General features: G+C 40.0%; 1 protein-coding gene across 1 annotated transcript in view; it reads right to left on the bottom strand.

Annotated features, from left to right (window-relative positions):
• Positions 1-17,266, bottom strand: part of sgsm2 (small G protein signaling modulator 2) — a 205,217-nt gene that overhangs the window by 175,400 nt on the left and 12,551 nt on the right. The gene's annotated exons all lie outside the window — the stretch shown is intronic.

Raw genomic sequence — 17,266 nt, 5'->3', positions numbered from 1 at the left:
TGCATAGAATGGAATCAGAATACAATGCAGCCTTTTCCCTGTGATGAATATCACAGAAGTGATGGTTCTGCAGCAGCATTCTTCAATTTTAAAATGTAATAACTGTGGACATGCACATGATAGAAACAAACTGTGGTACATGTGAAAGCATAATTCTTACAGTTCTTAATGCTATTACTACTGTTAATATTGTGCTCATATGCTGTTCATTTTGTCTCTGATGCTGAAACTAATTATAATGATAGAAGAAAAGTTGAACTGTGTGTAATCCCGAGCAAAACCACAGTCACTAACCATAAAGACACAAAAGGAGACCGAAACTATGATTTTATAAAAGAAAAAAAAGGAAAAACTGTGGATGCTGAAAATGAAACATAAACAGAAATTGCTGGTAAACTCCAGCAGGTCTGCCAGCTTTTGTGGACAGGAATCAGAGTTAATGTTTCAGGTCCAATGACCCATCTTTAGAACTGGGCACCTATGTATCATAAATGTCATTTAAAGCTTGCCTCTATCATGTGCAAGTACAAAATTACTACATTTTATTTTAAAGTTGCACAAGGAGCTTATAAACACTTATCATATTGTCTCAACCAGTTACGAAAAGGCAGTTCTTTGATTTCTCTTTTCCTTTAAATTTACAACCACTCCTTCCAAATAGTCCACAGACAATTGCTTAGACACTTATTTTAAATTATAGTTTGAATCAAGTGGTTTTGTATGCTCTGTTATCCCAGCAATAGATCTCAGACTATGTCTTAACTCAGAGATATGTTCAGGATAGGAATATAAGCAGCAAATTTATATGGAACTAAAATATGAAGCTCAAGGAAATTACTTTTATAAATATAAAAAGCAGTTGTCAGTGTAGATATAGTGAACATATGTACGGAATAGGAGCAGCAGACAACCATTTGGTTCCTTGAGCCTGCTCCATCGTTCAACAAAACCTCAAGTTATTTGGTGTTAACTTCACATCCCTATCTACTCCTGATAACCTTGATTCCCCTGCCTGTCAAGATTAGAGTGGTGCTGGAAAAGCACAGCAGGTCAGGCAGTATCTGAGGAGCTAGAAAATCGACATTTCGGGCAAAAGCCCTTCATCAGGAATTCCTGATGCATATAAATCATCCTTTAAGTAAGGAGGCAAAAGCTGTACATAGTTTTAGAGTTGTGTTCTCACCAATGCCCTGCAATCTGACACATAATAACTTTACTTTTATGTTCAATTTCTCTCACAGTAATGCATAAAATCACAGTAGCCATCTTGATTACTTGCATACTAACTTTTTGTCACTCAGGCATCAGGACATCTAAATCCCTCTACACCCCAGCGTACAGGGCAGAAGCTTAGTTTTAATTTTACTTTACAGTGACACAGGATGGAATCTTCCTGGCCACTAACCAATGTGAGCAATGACGAGAATCACCAGATTGGAAGTGGAAGATTTCCCGATGTCAAGAACAAAAAGTACCATTTCCAATCAGGTGTTGACCTGAGTTATTTTCCATTGAAATAACACTGCTTTTTTTAGTTCATCATACCAAGGTGAACAACTTCACATTTTCCCACATTCTCCTACATCGATCCGATTTTTGTTCACACACTCATCTTAGCTATAACTAGCTGCAACTTCCTAATATTAGCTGTTGGCTTACAGCCAGAAGAACTCAGTTTACAGTGGTTGTGAATTGTGTTCTGAGGGAGGAGCTCCATATCTGTCAATGTGCAAGAATGGTCACCCTCTCAAACCCTGGAAAAAGAAATACAGCTCAATTTTACATATAGCACTTAGGGAATCCAACTGACCAAAGGAGAGTTTTTAAAACCTGAGCCTGTACCCCATACAGCATCAAGTTCATGAGGAGCAAGGTGACCTCCTTCAGGAGTTCTTGCAGCGCTGACACCTGACTACACAGTAACAGTGTCATTTCTGCATGACAACAAATTGGAAAATCCGTCAGCAACAGAACAGTGTGCTTTAAACTCCACCTTAAAATCACTCAACCGCAGCTTTGACCCTCCCTTAAAGCTCTTTACAATGTATAACGATGAGTTAAACAATGAACCTTTCAGCCACATATTTGTCCAGACAGTGTTGTAAAAAATAACATAGAAAATTAAATCCTCTCTTTGTTAACCAACAGCACAGCATAGCTTGAAAGAGATGAATTTGTTTCCCAGAAAACAAAGGGAAATCTGTCACTGTCAAGTAATTAGGAATTGCCTCCACTTTTGATTTATCTTTTAATTATGTTGTCAATATTTTTAAAGCATTGTTGAATTTCTAGTTTTGGGAAAAGGGAAAATGCAACATATTTTAAAGGTATTGGGTTTGAATTTCAGTGTGTTATTCATTATAAAAACAAACATGTTTAGGTGGGAGAGCAGGAACAAGGAGAGCACTGGATTTAGTGATACCCAGAAATCTACACAGAGATCTAGATGCCAGCAGATAATAGGGGGCATAGATATGGTTAGAAGGTGGCTTCAATTTTGCTGAAATGAGGCTAGAGAAAGATTTTGGTTCATCCAGTTTTTGAGTGTGGGCACACCATTTTAAATTAGATAAGGAAGGGGAGCATTACTAGCATGGATATGGGTGCTGACATTCAGATGACCAGGTGTTAATGGACAGTACATTGAAACCTAATCTTTATGCACTCACAAGCTTTATGTATAGAGAGAGGGTGGAATCTTCCTAGCCATTGTACAATGGTGAGAAAGTTGGGAGAATTGCATGAGATCAGCTGTAAAGAGATACCCAAAGGTAAGAACAAAATGCCCAATTTCCAACCAAGCGTTGAATGGCGAGATAAGATCCTTGCCAGTGAGTGGAGAGGGACTTATTAGCATTATTGAGGATGTTCATGCATGCAACATCTCACCTCATTGATATACTGTTTAGAACTTGCACTGTGACAATTCCTGACACAAAAGTCAGAGTGGTAACCTGAAAACTTCAGCCCAACACTTGCTCCTCCAACCCTTCACTTTGTACACCAGTCACATACATCTCAGGGTACACAGCATGGGCAATGATCACGCACACCACCTCGGACATTTAGTTCCCCACTGAGTTGGGTGCCAATTTCCCTCAATCTAGCATGTCTGGAGCAATTAACAGAAACTTTGCAGCATAGTTGTGGACTATCACTGTTCGATAGAAAGCTTTAAAGATAGTGCTAGTCCCAGGAAATCCCAGCACTGGAAGCCAATACTTCCAACAGCAGTGTGTGTGAATATGACAAGTGGAACAACATGAGTGATGTAGAACTAATTAGGCTAGTCTGGAAGACAGTAGATAAAACCCAACCAAGGCTCGTAAAGATAAATCCTGCAAGAAATGCACCAAAAATGACACTTTGCCAAATCCTGCTAAGATTCAGCCTGTGACATATGCATCCATATGCAAACATGTTTTCTGAATCAATAGTCAGCACCTGAATGAATCATAGGATCCCTATAGAGGCCAATCAGGAGAAACTGAGGACTGCAGATGCTGGAGATCAGAGTCAAAAAGTGTGGTGCTGGAAAAGCACAGCCGGTCAGGCAGCATCTGAGGAGCAGGAGAGTTGATGTTGCGAACGTAAGCTCTTCATTCCTGGTGAAGAGGTTATGCTCAAAACATCAACTCTCCTGCTCCTTAGATGATGCCTGACTGATGGTGCTTTTACAACTCCACATGTTTTGAGATAGAGGCTATTCAGCCCATCATTGAGTCTGCACTGACTCTCCAAAGAGCATCTCACTTAAACCCGCTCCTTCACTCTATCCCCATAGCCCTACATTTACCGTGGTCAATCTACCTACCCTGCACATCTTTGGACTGTGGGAGGAAACAGGAGCACCCAGCACATATGGGAGAAGATGCAAACTCCACACATACAGACAGTCACCCAAGGCTGACATCAAACCCAGGTCCCTAACATTGTGACACAGCAGTGTTAATCACTGTGTCATGTCACCCCTTGGGCCACACCTGCAATTAAGACTAATTTATACACAATTAAAATGGGAGCTAACCCATGATTTCAGGATATCATAGTGGTTGGCATGAAAAATGTAAAGATGAAGGTGATCCAAGGATAACCTCCAAGTAGCACACTCGCACTAACATGCAGACAGAAGAGATACTCTCAAAAGCAAAATAATTACATTGAAACAAAAGGAGCATAACCTACAAAAGGCGTAGAAATAAGTGCTATGGTGATAGACTTGCTGTAGCTTGCAAAAAGGAGAATGTTGTAAATTTATTGAACAATGTGGAAAGGTGTTGTAGATTCAAGGTTTTGTATGTCTTTAGATTGGCACCTGACTAATCAAAAGAATTTGAAAGCATGACATCAGGCCCGAGGTCCTTTTTGAGAACTACACAATGCAAATTGAGATGATTTCTAAAAACATACAGGCACTGAATAAATAGAATTTGTGTACTGCCTGAAGAGGCGCAGTTTAAAAAGGTGCTGTCCTCAATATCACAGACTGTTGCTGCCTATAAACTGTTCAGCATCTACCAAGCTGTTCGGCTTAATAAAGGCAAGGTTACAAACACCAGACAATGAAGCTTCAAATAGTAATAAAATAATAAGTCTTTACAAATATTTGCTTTCGGCACTAACATGCAGGTGCAGGGAGAGCCCCATATTGCTACGCATTGAACACATCCAAGATTTTGTACACTTGTGCTTTGTAATAATCAAACATTTATGATAGTTAGAAATATATTTCATTTGCAAAGTCTCAAACATCTTGATCCATAGTTTGTGATAATTCAATTACAATTCAAACTGCATGTTAGATTATAGCAAAACACAAGTGAAATACTGGGACGGCAGCGATTCTGTAAACACAGTCAAAGTATCATTCAACTGAGTTAATTGAAAAATGCTTTTGACTCCTGAAGGTGACTGCTCAGGTGGTGGTAGTTTTCCATCATTAAGATAGGGGCATACAGCATATTGGTGTCAATGTTATTGCCACCCTTTGAGACTAGCTATAAATGGTCATGGCATAAAAACCCAGCTGCTCAGCACCTTCAGAGGGTGAAATCAGGACACAGCATCTCAACGGTCAGAGAAATCCTGTCTGAAGAAATTAAAAACACAGTCACAGAATGGACGTAAGTTGTAAAAGAAACCAGCATAGATCAGTGTGTACACTGCTGCATCAAAAAATTAACTACACAAAGATGGAACCATGTAAAACTGCACATTCTGGAAATCTAAAGCAGGCCAACATCTGGATTAAGAAAAGATTAGTGAACGGTTGAGACGAATGTCTTGTGAGTATGAATTGTAGATTCAAAAGCTAGATACAGCAATGGGTGACTTTGAAATTGTTGCTTCTCAAAAACATCTGCTTCACTAACAAACTTTCTGGATGGTTATCTGTTATCATTACTCAGTTTAGCCTCAAGACTTGTATGACCCACAAGAATGAGTCAGCTTATAACTGCCCTTTGAAATGGCCTAAAAAGCTCCTCAGTAAAAGGTAATAAATGCCAGCCTTTCCTGTAACACCAAATTAAATTGAGTGAATAAATGCATGTAGAGTTCACGCGTGCATGCACAGTGCAAAATGAAAGATGCCCTTGCAGCAAGAGAAAGTTCAGAGTAATAAAGGGATATTAGGGTGATGGTCCACAGATCTCTGAAGGTGGTAGGACAGTTAAGAAAGAGTGGTTAAGAAAGAATATAGGACATTTGCCTTTACCAAAGATTATAGGAATGCGAGGTTATATTGGAGATGTGCAGAACTTTGGTTAGGCATCAGCAGGATTATAGTTTGCAGTTCTGGTCACCGCACTACAAGGAGGATGTGATTGCACTGCAGAGCAGATTCACCAAGATTATTGTCTGGGATGGAACAGATTAGCAATGAAGACTGGCTGGATAGGCTTGGGTTGTTTTCTTTCGAGCAGAAAAGGCTGGGGGGGTTGGTAGTGGTACCTAATTGAGGGATATATCATGGAGGGGCCTGGACAGGTTGGATAGAAAGCAGATGTTCCCTTTAGTTGAATGGTCAATAACACAGAGACATAAGATGAAATGCAGGAGGTTTAGGAAGGATTTGAAAAAAACTCTTTTCACCCAGAGTATGGTGAGAATCTGGAATGCAGAGGTGAGAAACCTCACAAACTTCAAGCATTTGGATGAACACTTGAAATATCATAACATTCAAGCTATGGGCCTTGCGATGGAAAATGGAACTGTTACAGATATGAGGGGCCTCTTTTGTTTTGTATGACTATGATATGAGGAGTTAAAAACCAAGGTATGAGGGAGCAACACAGCACCACCAACATAATGAATAAAATTCTTTTTAAATTCACTCTCAGGAAATGGGCATCACTAGAAAGATCAGCTCCATGAAGATCTGAGAAATTGCTGAGAAATCTTTTTTAAACCATACAGGCCATGTAGCAAGATGCTCCAATTCAATACTTCAGAAGGCCTTGAACAGACAAGTTTAGTCCAGATCTGAAAAGGAATCAATGCCATAAAACAACATACAGGTTGCTTACAGATATAGAATGCCATTCAAATATTGCTTGGTGGATGCAAGACATGAACACATCTGGACCTTGTTCAGTAATCATGGTCGTGTAGCTTCACTCTTTGTTGCGCTTTCTGTCACTGGGAATAAATATGTGTTATTGGTCACCGATGTAAGGCTATTGCCTAGCATGATATCTTCAGTAACAGAGTGGTCATCCTGAGGGATGGTTGGTTGATAATATGCAGTTTGGATACATCACCTATTTTTACCACAGAACTTGACCATTGCTCACTATGACATCATATGATCTAGGCTAAACAAAATGAAGCAATATCTTTCCTTGAACTCCCATAATTGTGTGAAAATCTTGAACTATTACACCCTGCCAAGTTGGGTGAACTGTCAGCTTGTTTATTGATCACACTCTTGTTCTATTTTCTTCCTTCTTTCCCACAATGCATCGTGCAGATATGATTGGGTGGATAGTGGGTAGGAAATAAAAGCTGTAAGGTTCTATCTCCCAAACATAAGAGATGCTGGCAAGGATAGACCAGTGCCAAGACATGTAGCATGTCATTTTAACACAATTTAGGCAAGGCACTTGATATTTAATGATCATACATTTTATGGTATGAACAGTGCAGTCAGTGAGACTGTTTGATAGTAACAAGCACAGGAGGTAATAGGCAAAAGTGGGTACTGCAGATATTGGAGATTAGAGTCAAAATTAGAGTGGTGCTGGAAAAGCACAGCAGGTCAGGCAGCATCCAAGAAGCAGGAAAATCAACATTTTGGGCAAAAGCCCTTCTACAGGAGGCAAAATACTGAATACCAGCATTTTCTGCATACCTTGGAAAGGTGCACTTGTGTACCGCTGAACACTGTCAGACAGTGCTTTTGAGGTACACCAAATGTACTGAATATGGCTATCAATGTGTCAACAATCATTGATATAGTGGTATCTCTGATCTGTCACACTAAAGGGAATTTGTTGAAATAGTCAGTAACCAAAGTATAATTGTGGGAATTGAAAATATTAATTGCATTTTTGCGCAACAGCTCAAAGAATTTCATGAGGAAAAGATGTTCTCTCAATAAGTGAAGTTGATAAAATTAATATGTAGCACATAACTTGATTAATTGATTACTGTCCGTATTAATGCCATGTCAATATATTAATTTGTGCTCTAATTTCTTGTTTAATTTTGCATCTATGTAGCCTTCATGTATGTGGTCTGGCACGTCTTAACGTAGAGCTTATGGAAGTATGACAGGTGTGCCTTAGAAAGTTACATTCTAGGAGAGTCCTAGTTAGTAGGACTAGTTAGTAATGACCAGAATAAAACCTGTTGAGTGTATTCAGGCCACCTGGTAATGACTCTTTTGAGCTGTTGTAACTGGTCACCATCTGACATAGTTTACTAAATCTGGTGCACTTGCCTGTAAACAAAGCATATGAGATCAATGTAGCAATCTGGAATTTCTGCTGTTGCAATAGGTTTGTTACTTCATGGGTCCAAATATTAGGTCAATCTGTTTCAACTACGTAAAAGTTTTGGGTATCAACTAATAGCAACTGATAAAAACAGTGCTTACATAGTGAGCACCTGGCATCTGGAATGCATTCCTGAGCATGTGGTTGAGAATGATTTAATAAAACAAAAGGATAATTATCTAAGGAAAAACATTTTGCAGCACTACAGGGGAAACATTAGGGAATGGGACTAGGTGAGTTGCACACTCCGTATGTTGGGACACAATGAGCTGAATGGTCATAGCACAGAAAGAGGCCATTTTATGGTTGTCCAGGCCTCAAGACTATTTGTACAGTCACAACCACAGCTAGTACATACGTACTTTAAGATCATTTGAAAAGCTCTCTACACAAATTTCCTTACTGTAGAGACCAGATTTCATCTAATGGAAACAAAGCTTTTCAACTCTGTACAAGTGGTTTGACCTGAAGGTCAGTATTCCATTTTACTCCCAAACATCAACATTTATTTGTCAAGAGATTCAAAGTAATTAATGAATCCTAATTGCTTGAACGTGGCTTAGAAATTACATTTTGAAGTCTCATACTGCGCAATCCCTTAAAACACAAACTTTGAAGCACAATACCTCATGGAATCAGGTTATACCCATAGGATTAAGCGCCTGGGGTGCAGGGTCAGAGGTATTCTGTCACTTGTTCAAACAGAGTGTTGTCAATCTTACCCACATTGAGAGAGAAACAACTAGTGGTGGTTTAATCTGAGGGTCACCATGCCTCAGGCAAGGGGAGAGGTTGAGAAGGCAGGACCTTCATGGTTAGCTCAGATGGTGTGGGAACTGAACCCACGCTGTTGGTGTCACCTTGTATCACAAACTAGCCATCAGTCAACTGAGCCCACAGTAATATAACAAAGTTCTGAATGGAAGGCCAGGAAGATCTTTTAAAAAAAAGAGGGGAAAATTAGAGGTCAGTATGATCAATATGTTGCACACACCTAGTGGTTGGTTTCAATGCAGATGGGGTTAGGTCCTAGGTCTTCTGACATATTAGACACATTCCTACTCCTTTGCTATGAGCTTTGGTATCAGACATATGTTTAATTGTATGAAGTTCTCCAGGCCATTACAATATTATGTTTAATATTCACGGAAGTGAGGGAGGCTGGTACAATTACAGCATTTAAAAGGCATTTGGATGGGTATATGAAGAGGAAGGGTTGGAGGGATGTGGCCGGGTGCTGGCAGGTGGGATTAGACTGGGATGGGATATCTGGTTGGCTGGGACAGGTTGGACCAAAGAGTCTGTTTCCATGCTGTACATCTCTATGACTTTATATCACTGTAGTCTTTGCTGAACCAGACTATCCCCCTCAATTTTCCTTCTAAAATAGATGTGACTGCTTGTGTGTGTGTGTTCACAATTAGAAGGGTCCAAATCCTTACTAACAGAGTCAGTATAAGATGTTTAACTTGTCTCAGCAATTAACAATGACTTGATTATTTACCATCTATAGGAAGGCAAGATCAAAGCTCATCATTAGCATGGTAACCATCACTTGTTTCAGTCTTTTTGAATGAAGTGAACAAAATTTTCTTTAAAATTCAAAAATTTGAAATATTTATTGTTTTCCAAATACTTTTTGTTTAAAATAATCAAAAGTCCTGATGTGTGATCGGTATCCTTCCCGCACCCACCCAATGTCCCCAATCAGAGGTTAAGAATTTTACAAGAAAGTGCAATGTGAAAGTCTCACACCTTAGATTTATTTTTATTCACTCACTGCCTGGCTAAGCATTTATTGCTTGCTTCTAGTTGCCCTTGTGAAGGTGGTGAGCTGCCTTCTTGAACTGTTGCCATCCATTTGAAGGTGCTATTTATGAGGGAGTTCCAGGGTTCTGATCCAATGACATTGAAGGAATGGAGAAACATTTTCAAGTTTGAATGGTGAGTGGCTTGGAGGGAAACTTGCAGGTCATGTTGTTCCATAAATGTTCTCTATTCTTTTCTAGATGATGGAGGTCATAGGTTTGGAAAGTATTGTCCTAGGCATTTTGATGCATTTCTGCAGTGCATCTTACAAATGCTGCACATTGCTGCAGCCGAGCTTCACTGGTGGAGGGACTGAACACTTGTAGATGTGGTACCAAACAAGTAGGCTGCTTTGTCCTGGATGATGTCGAGCTTGACTGTTGTTGGAGCCACACTCATCCAGGCATAATCCATCACACTCTTAACTTTGGCCTCACAGATCATGAATAGGCTTTGGGGAGCCAGGAGGTACACCACTCACTGCAAGATTCCTAGCTTCTGGCCTGATATACAGTGCATATGCACAACTACCAATCCTCTAAGAACAATGGAGATGCCATGTCACTACTTGAAGAAGAACAGGGAAATTGTCCCAGCCTGCAGTCAACAGATTAGCTGGTCACTGATTTCATTTGTTTGTTGCACCTTGTTGTGCATAAAGCCATTCTGTAACTATGGCAACATAACTATGATGTACCTCCTGGCACGGTGGCACAGTGGTTAGCACTGCTGCCTCACAGTGCCAGAGAGCCGGGTTCAATTCCCGCCTCAGGCGACTGACTGTGTGGAGTTTGCACGTTCTCCCCGTTTCTGCGTGGGTTTCCTCCGGGTGCTCCGGTTTCCTCCCACAGTCCAAAGATGTGCAGGTCAGGTGAATTGGCCATGCTAAATTGCCCGTAGTGTTAGGTAAGGGGTAAATGTAGGGGTATGGGTGGGGTGCGCTTCGGCAGGTCGGTGTGGACTTGTTGGGCCAAAGGGCCTGTTTCCACACTGTAAGTAATCTAATCTAAATAGTAATCTAATCTAAACGTACTTGATCAACAGGAAAGGTTTTGTTTTGAATGTCCTGGTTCCAAAAAAAACTCTAAACAAACACAAGTTATTTCTTTAACATATTTTACTTCTCCTTCCCAGCATCTTCAATCCTAAAATCCAAACTGTGCCATTTCCAATTCACTGTGTCCATTCATTCCTAGATTTTGCTTTCTTGATTTATTTGATCTTCATGTCTTTTGGTATTCTGGTACAGTATCTCAACCTGGGTGGCATTTTGAAATATGAAACTGGACCCATTCAAATCTGTCAAGGAAGGCAAAAAGACTCCTAACATAATTCCTACCAAAAAAATTCAGTAACTGCAGCGTTTACACCAAGCTTTGCTGCAAGTCAAAGACAATGCAGACATATTTACGTGCATTTGTACGCATTACCCAAGCACATCATAACCATCTTGGCTCCCATTCTACAACTGTGACAACATTACAGTACAAAAATGTTTGACTGTATTAAGTCTGTTTTTGAATATCCTGTTTGCCCTTTTAGAAGATGGTGGCACTGGCAAGGAAGGCAGCGTTTGTGTTCCTGGACCTGTCCAGCCCAGCCCAGGTGGCCACTCCCTTCCTTCTTTCCCTACCCTTTTTTTCTTCTTTCTTTTTCTTCATCATCATCTCATCAACCGTAATGGAGAAGGTGACACTGCAGAGTGGAGCAGCCAGAGTGGAACTCTTGCTGAGGCAAAAGCCTGGCCTGGCAGCAAAGCCAGGGACTCCTGATTATGGTAGGCCCAGAGCGGGGACTCCAGTTATGGTGAGGTGGCAGCGGAGCCAGAGTCTCCTGGTTGTGGGGCCAGCATGGGCGGCCTGTCAGCGAGGTGGGCCCAGTGATGAATAGACAGCACCTAAAGAGCGACAAATCTGATGTTGGTGGGTCCAGCACAGGTGGCAGTCTGGGTGTTGGTGGTCAGCTGGCTCAGGGTTCATGCTGGAGGCAGCAGAAAAAAGATGAACTTTCTGTCAGCTTCATCTTTGATCCTTTTTATTCTTAAAATGATCAAATGGTGACAGATTTTGGCAACAGTTGAAGCTTTTCATTGTATTTTATTGTGCTGTTCACTGTGGAGGACAAGTTGACAATAAATCATTCATTTCCAATCCAGCACACCAGAATCCAGGCAGGACACGGAGGGTGAGAACATGACTTCAGTTCTAAAATTTGCTATGTTTATAAAGGTTCCCTGAAAACCTTGTTAATTATCTCCACCGTCATCACTGTGCCAAGATAAGTTGAAAACAAATAATTCAAAACATGGACACTGTAGTTTTTTTGTTTACAATTTTCCAATAGACCACCAATGAGCACAGCAATGGGGCAGATGTCAAACTTACATACAATGGCACAGCAATATTTAATATTCTCCAATTCCAACATAAATTGCTTATAAATTCCAAATCTCAGAAATTATGTAAAGAACTCCCTAACATACCTCACAACTTGTGTTTTGTATGCCTCATATTGACAGTCAGAGACAGGATTTAAAGTGCATAGACCGTATATTAGGTAGCGATGTTCCTGGAACGTAAAATAAAAAAACAGGAAAGGTTGCACATCATATCTCAAAATATGTTTAAAGAACTTGACATAAAATAAATTAATTTGAAGTGCAGTGAGCATTGTTAATTGTTAAGGTAAATGCAGCAGCCAATTTACTAGAGATAGGTCTCACATAACGCTAACGATATGGATGGCTAGTTCATGGCCTTCAGTGATATTCGTTCAAAGAGAAAGAATGGTGAAAGTGCTTAGAAAAATCATTAATTCACAAATTGCAGCCAAGGAATTGGGATCGCCCACTGAATCACTGAACCATTAGAAAAGATCTTGTTAAGTGCTTTGACTTTACAAAAGTCAAAAACACAAAGATTCATTACAGCAAACAATTGGCATGGAGTACAATGTTGTATATGTTTAAAAGCAGACCTATTTTTCTCGAAGCAGTGGCTACATGCACTTTAACAAACATATTTTTTAAAACCTGAAATCAAATCAAATTCCTGTCTTTCACATCTATTTCATTTTTTCTTCTACAAACATAACTCTTGTAAAGATCTGCATGCTCAATTAACACAAATAGTACTGCAGCATAACAGACTAGATGCATCAAAATGATTTCTCACTAAACCGCTATGTAAAAGTCTTCATCAAAAGCAATTTAGCTAAATTAATCTGACATCACTGGCTGACTGAATCAGGTGGTGCTTTGCTCATTTTCCTCAAAGGAAAGAGTAATTATATCTTATTACGCTATTGACTTGCCTGTACAAAAGCCCCATTTACAACTTGCTTAATTCATTCATGGGACATGGGTAGTGCTGGCTCGTCAAACAATTATTGCACCGATCTAATTATTATTTTTTTTAAACTAGATTACTTACAGTGTGGAAATTGCTCTTCAAAAGACAGTGGTCAGCCACCTCTTGAGCCACTGCAGTCCATATGGTGCAGGTATACCCACAGTGATGTTAAATGAAAAACTCCAGAATTTTGACAAGTGATGGTGAAAGAAGAACAGTTTATTTCAAGAATGATGTGTTGACTTGGAGAACCAAGACAGTGGTGCTCCCATGCATCTGCTGCCCCTGTTCTTCCAATGAAAGGCATCAATGTATCTATACATTAAAATAGCAACATTTCAAAAGATGGCTGCAAAGCATGTTGGGATATCCTGTGTCTTGAGAGGTGCTATATAAAATGCAAGTTCTTTATTTTCCTGACTGCTGTAAGGTGTCTGTCTTTCAGATCCTGCCAGTGGGAGTCATTTTTAAAGGGTCAGACTTCATTACCACAACACCACGGATCTGCAGATGATAAAATTGGCAGCCTGCCAGTTTTGGATCACTACAATGTCCCAGGCTGTTGCGCTTATAGAAGGGGTTTGTTTCTGTCAAGGGATATGGGTGTCACTGGCTAAGCCATCATTGACTGTCATCCCTAATTGCCCTGGCAAAGATAGAAACTAGAGGCAATAGTCAGCTATTCGTCCCTGCAACCCTGCTTCATCATAGAGTATGATCATGGCTGATCTTCCATCACAACGCAAGATGCTTCTTGAACCACTGTAGTCCTTGGAGTGTAAGGAAACCCACAGAGTGCTTTTAGGAAAGGACTCATAGGATTTTGATCCAGCAAAAATGAAGGATCACTTATATAGTTCTGCGGGAGGTGATGGCCTAGTGCCATTACCACTAGACTATTCATCCACAGAACTAGGTCAAATTCTACCAAGGAAGATGGTGGAATTTAAATTCAATAAAAATCTGGAAAGAAGAATCTAATCTGAACCACGAAACTACTTTTGATTATCAGAAAAACTCACCTGGATTGCTAATGTCCTTTAGGGAAGGAAATGCACAATTCTTACCTAGTCATGCTTACAAGTGGCTCCAGACCCACAGCAAATTGGTTGACTCTTAATTGCCCTCTGAAATAGTCTAGCAATCCATTCAGTTATAACAATTGCTAATCTATAACATCTGGTCTACAACAGTTCAAAACTGCAGCTTTCCACCACCAAGGGCAACAAATGCTGGCCCAGCCAGCAACACCCAATTCCCACAAATGAATATTTTTAAAAATATAGTTCCCAGTAATGATGTTGTGTAAGTTGGAGAGGAACTTGCAGCTGATGGCATTCCCATACATCTGCTGCCTCCTTCTACACAGCAGGGATTGTAGGTTTGGAAGGTGCTGTTGAAAAAGCCTTGGTGAATTATTGCAGAGCCTCTTGTAAATTGTACACACTGTTGCCACAGTGCATTGGTCAGGGAGTGAATGTTAAAAGTTGTGGTTGGTGTCCCAATCAAACGGCTTCTTTGTGCTGGATGGTGTTGAGATTCTTGAGTATTGTTGGAGATCTAGTCATTCAATGGTGAGCAAACTATCACACTCCTTGCTTGAGCCTTGTAGATGGTGAACAGGCACTGGGATATCAGAAGACAGGTTACTCACTACAAAGTTTCTAGTTTCTAACCTGCTGTTGTAGTCACAATATTTATATATTTGATCCAGTTCAGTTTCTGGTCAAAGATAACCCCCAGATATTGATAGTGGAGGATTCAGTGATAGAAATGCCATTGAATGCCAGTGGCTGATGGTTAGCTTTTTTCCTGTTGGAGATTGTTATTGCCCAATACTTGTGGCACAAATTTGCTTGCCACTTATCAGTCCAAGCCTAGATGGTGTCCACATCTTGCTACATATTGACACACAGCAACATCTGTGTCGTCACAAATGGCAGTAGACATTACGCAATGATGATGAGCATCCTAACGTCTGACCTTACAATGGCAGGTTGTTGATGAAGCAGCTGGAGATGGTTCATCCCTGAGGAACTCCTTTATTGATGACCTGGCACTGCGATGATTGACCTCCAACAACTACAATGACTTTTCCTTCTGCTACATACGACTCCAACCAGCAACAAGTACAGGAAGACCGCCATATCTGTGCAGTTGGTTTACCACAGCCCCAACATATTACATGGAACATTCCAGAACCAGGAACTAGTGGGCTGCCGGGTAGGTAAACCTCCCAGTTAAATGATTGGGTTCACTACCATCCAGAGTTTTGGGCTTCCGTGGTAGGTCTTAGAATGTTTTCCCCGCAGGTACGAGGGGACTACTGTATTCCCACTTATTCCCTTTGAATGAAGAATGGGTTCCCTTTGCAGAAGAAGCCAAGATTACAAGTTTTATTTTGCTAGGCTGTAAAGTTTGGGAATCTTTAGTCCACATTACCCTGTTATAACAATTACTCACTCCAGTAGTGATTGATTGGCTGTAAAACACTTTAGATCATCACTTGTCATGAAAGGCACTGTATAAATACAAGTCCTTTTTTACCCAATAAAACTGGGTGAAACATGTACGATGCTTTCCCTGCACAGTTGTCCTTAGAATTGCAGCCATGATGTGGAGATGCCATTGTTGGACTGGGACAGACAAAGTTAATCACACATCACCAAGTTTATTTGAAAGTACAAGGTTTCAGAGTGCTACTCCTTCGTCAGGTAGCTAGTGGGGCACAATCTCAAGGCAGTCAGTCCATGTGACATTTTATAAATTCCTACTTCGGAAATTGAACACCTGACTCAAGATTGGGATGCAGACAGACTCTAACCCCACACCTTTAATGCATTGTCTGAGCTGAGATGTCACTTTTTTTAATACTGATAAAACCTTAAGATTTGTTGGGTCTGTGACTTGAAAGAAGTTCTGGGATTTACATATTAATCAATTGAAACCTGCATCCCAATTCTGAGTGGTTAAAGACTTAACAGCAATCTAGGTTTGTTTATACATCACATCAGTTGTATGACAATTTGATCTTTTACAATAAATTCTGTGTCCTATGATCTTGCCCCACTAGCTACCTGAAGGAGCAGCGGCCTGAATAATTGCACTTACAAATAAACCAGTTGGACTATAACCTGTTGTTGTATGATTTTTAAATTAGAATTACAATTAGACTCAGACCTATATCCATAGGTCCCAGATCTGCACATTGAAAAGGTGTAGTTCTTGAAATGGACTGAATACTTCAGTTGGCCAGCGCGCATTCCCCTTGGTGATTGCATGGACTGGAGTGTTGTTGTAAATGGGGCATTATGTCATCATTGACTTACTACTGCCTGATTACACTAAGGCCACCCAAAGTAAAATCTCACCCGTCTTAAATAGAAAAGGTGTCATTCTTTCTTTCAGCCTGGCAGGCAAGGATATTCCTCAGAGATGCTCCAAATCAACTGCTGCATTTTTATTGGAATCACTTCAAACACAGTGGTGTCAAAACTAGCGTAAGCAAGTCTAAGGAATTACCCTGCTTTAAATAAATGAAAGCCATCCTTATCAAATGTCAAATTTGCAGGTCAAGCACAGGCTGTCTGTTGGAAAGCAGGTCAGATAGTTTGATCTGTAAAATAAGGGGATTATGCCAAAGACAAAATTCAAAAATAGCCATTTTTTAAGACCAAGTGTGGGACACAATGTTTAGTAATATTTCATGCGATTTTCTACACACTGATATTGGTAATTGAAAACATTATCTTCGGAGACTCAGATGAGCGTTTTCCCTGTAATCGTTAGACGTATCTAGATATCTGAAATCTTTGCTTTAGAATTACCTGTCAATTATCTGCATTATGAAGATCAAAATCCATTAAAAACTGATGTCATTTATCAATTGCTGCAAAAACTACATCTTGGAAAGATATTTAATGCAGACTGATCTTATCACATATTTATTACTGTAGTCTCAGTATTTGAAGTATTTTACTGCTCCACATATAAAACAATATTAAATTTTAGTTTAAAATTATTGGTCTGGTGGTGTGTTTTTGCCTTTGAAAGCAGAAAGGAAAACATTGTGGGTAGTGGGTTATCAATTCAGAAACCTGACCTACTAAC

This window comes from Hemiscyllium ocellatum, chromosome 31 (genome assembly GCF_020745735.1).
Source record: "Hemiscyllium ocellatum isolate sHemOce1 chromosome 31, sHemOce1.pat.X.cur, whole genome shotgun sequence".
Taxonomy (NCBI): domain Eukaryota; kingdom Metazoa; phylum Chordata; class Chondrichthyes; order Orectolobiformes; family Hemiscylliidae; genus Hemiscyllium; species Hemiscyllium ocellatum.
The sequence above is the reverse complement of the archived record's forward strand: the minus strand, read 5'-3'. Positions and strand labels throughout refer to the sequence as shown.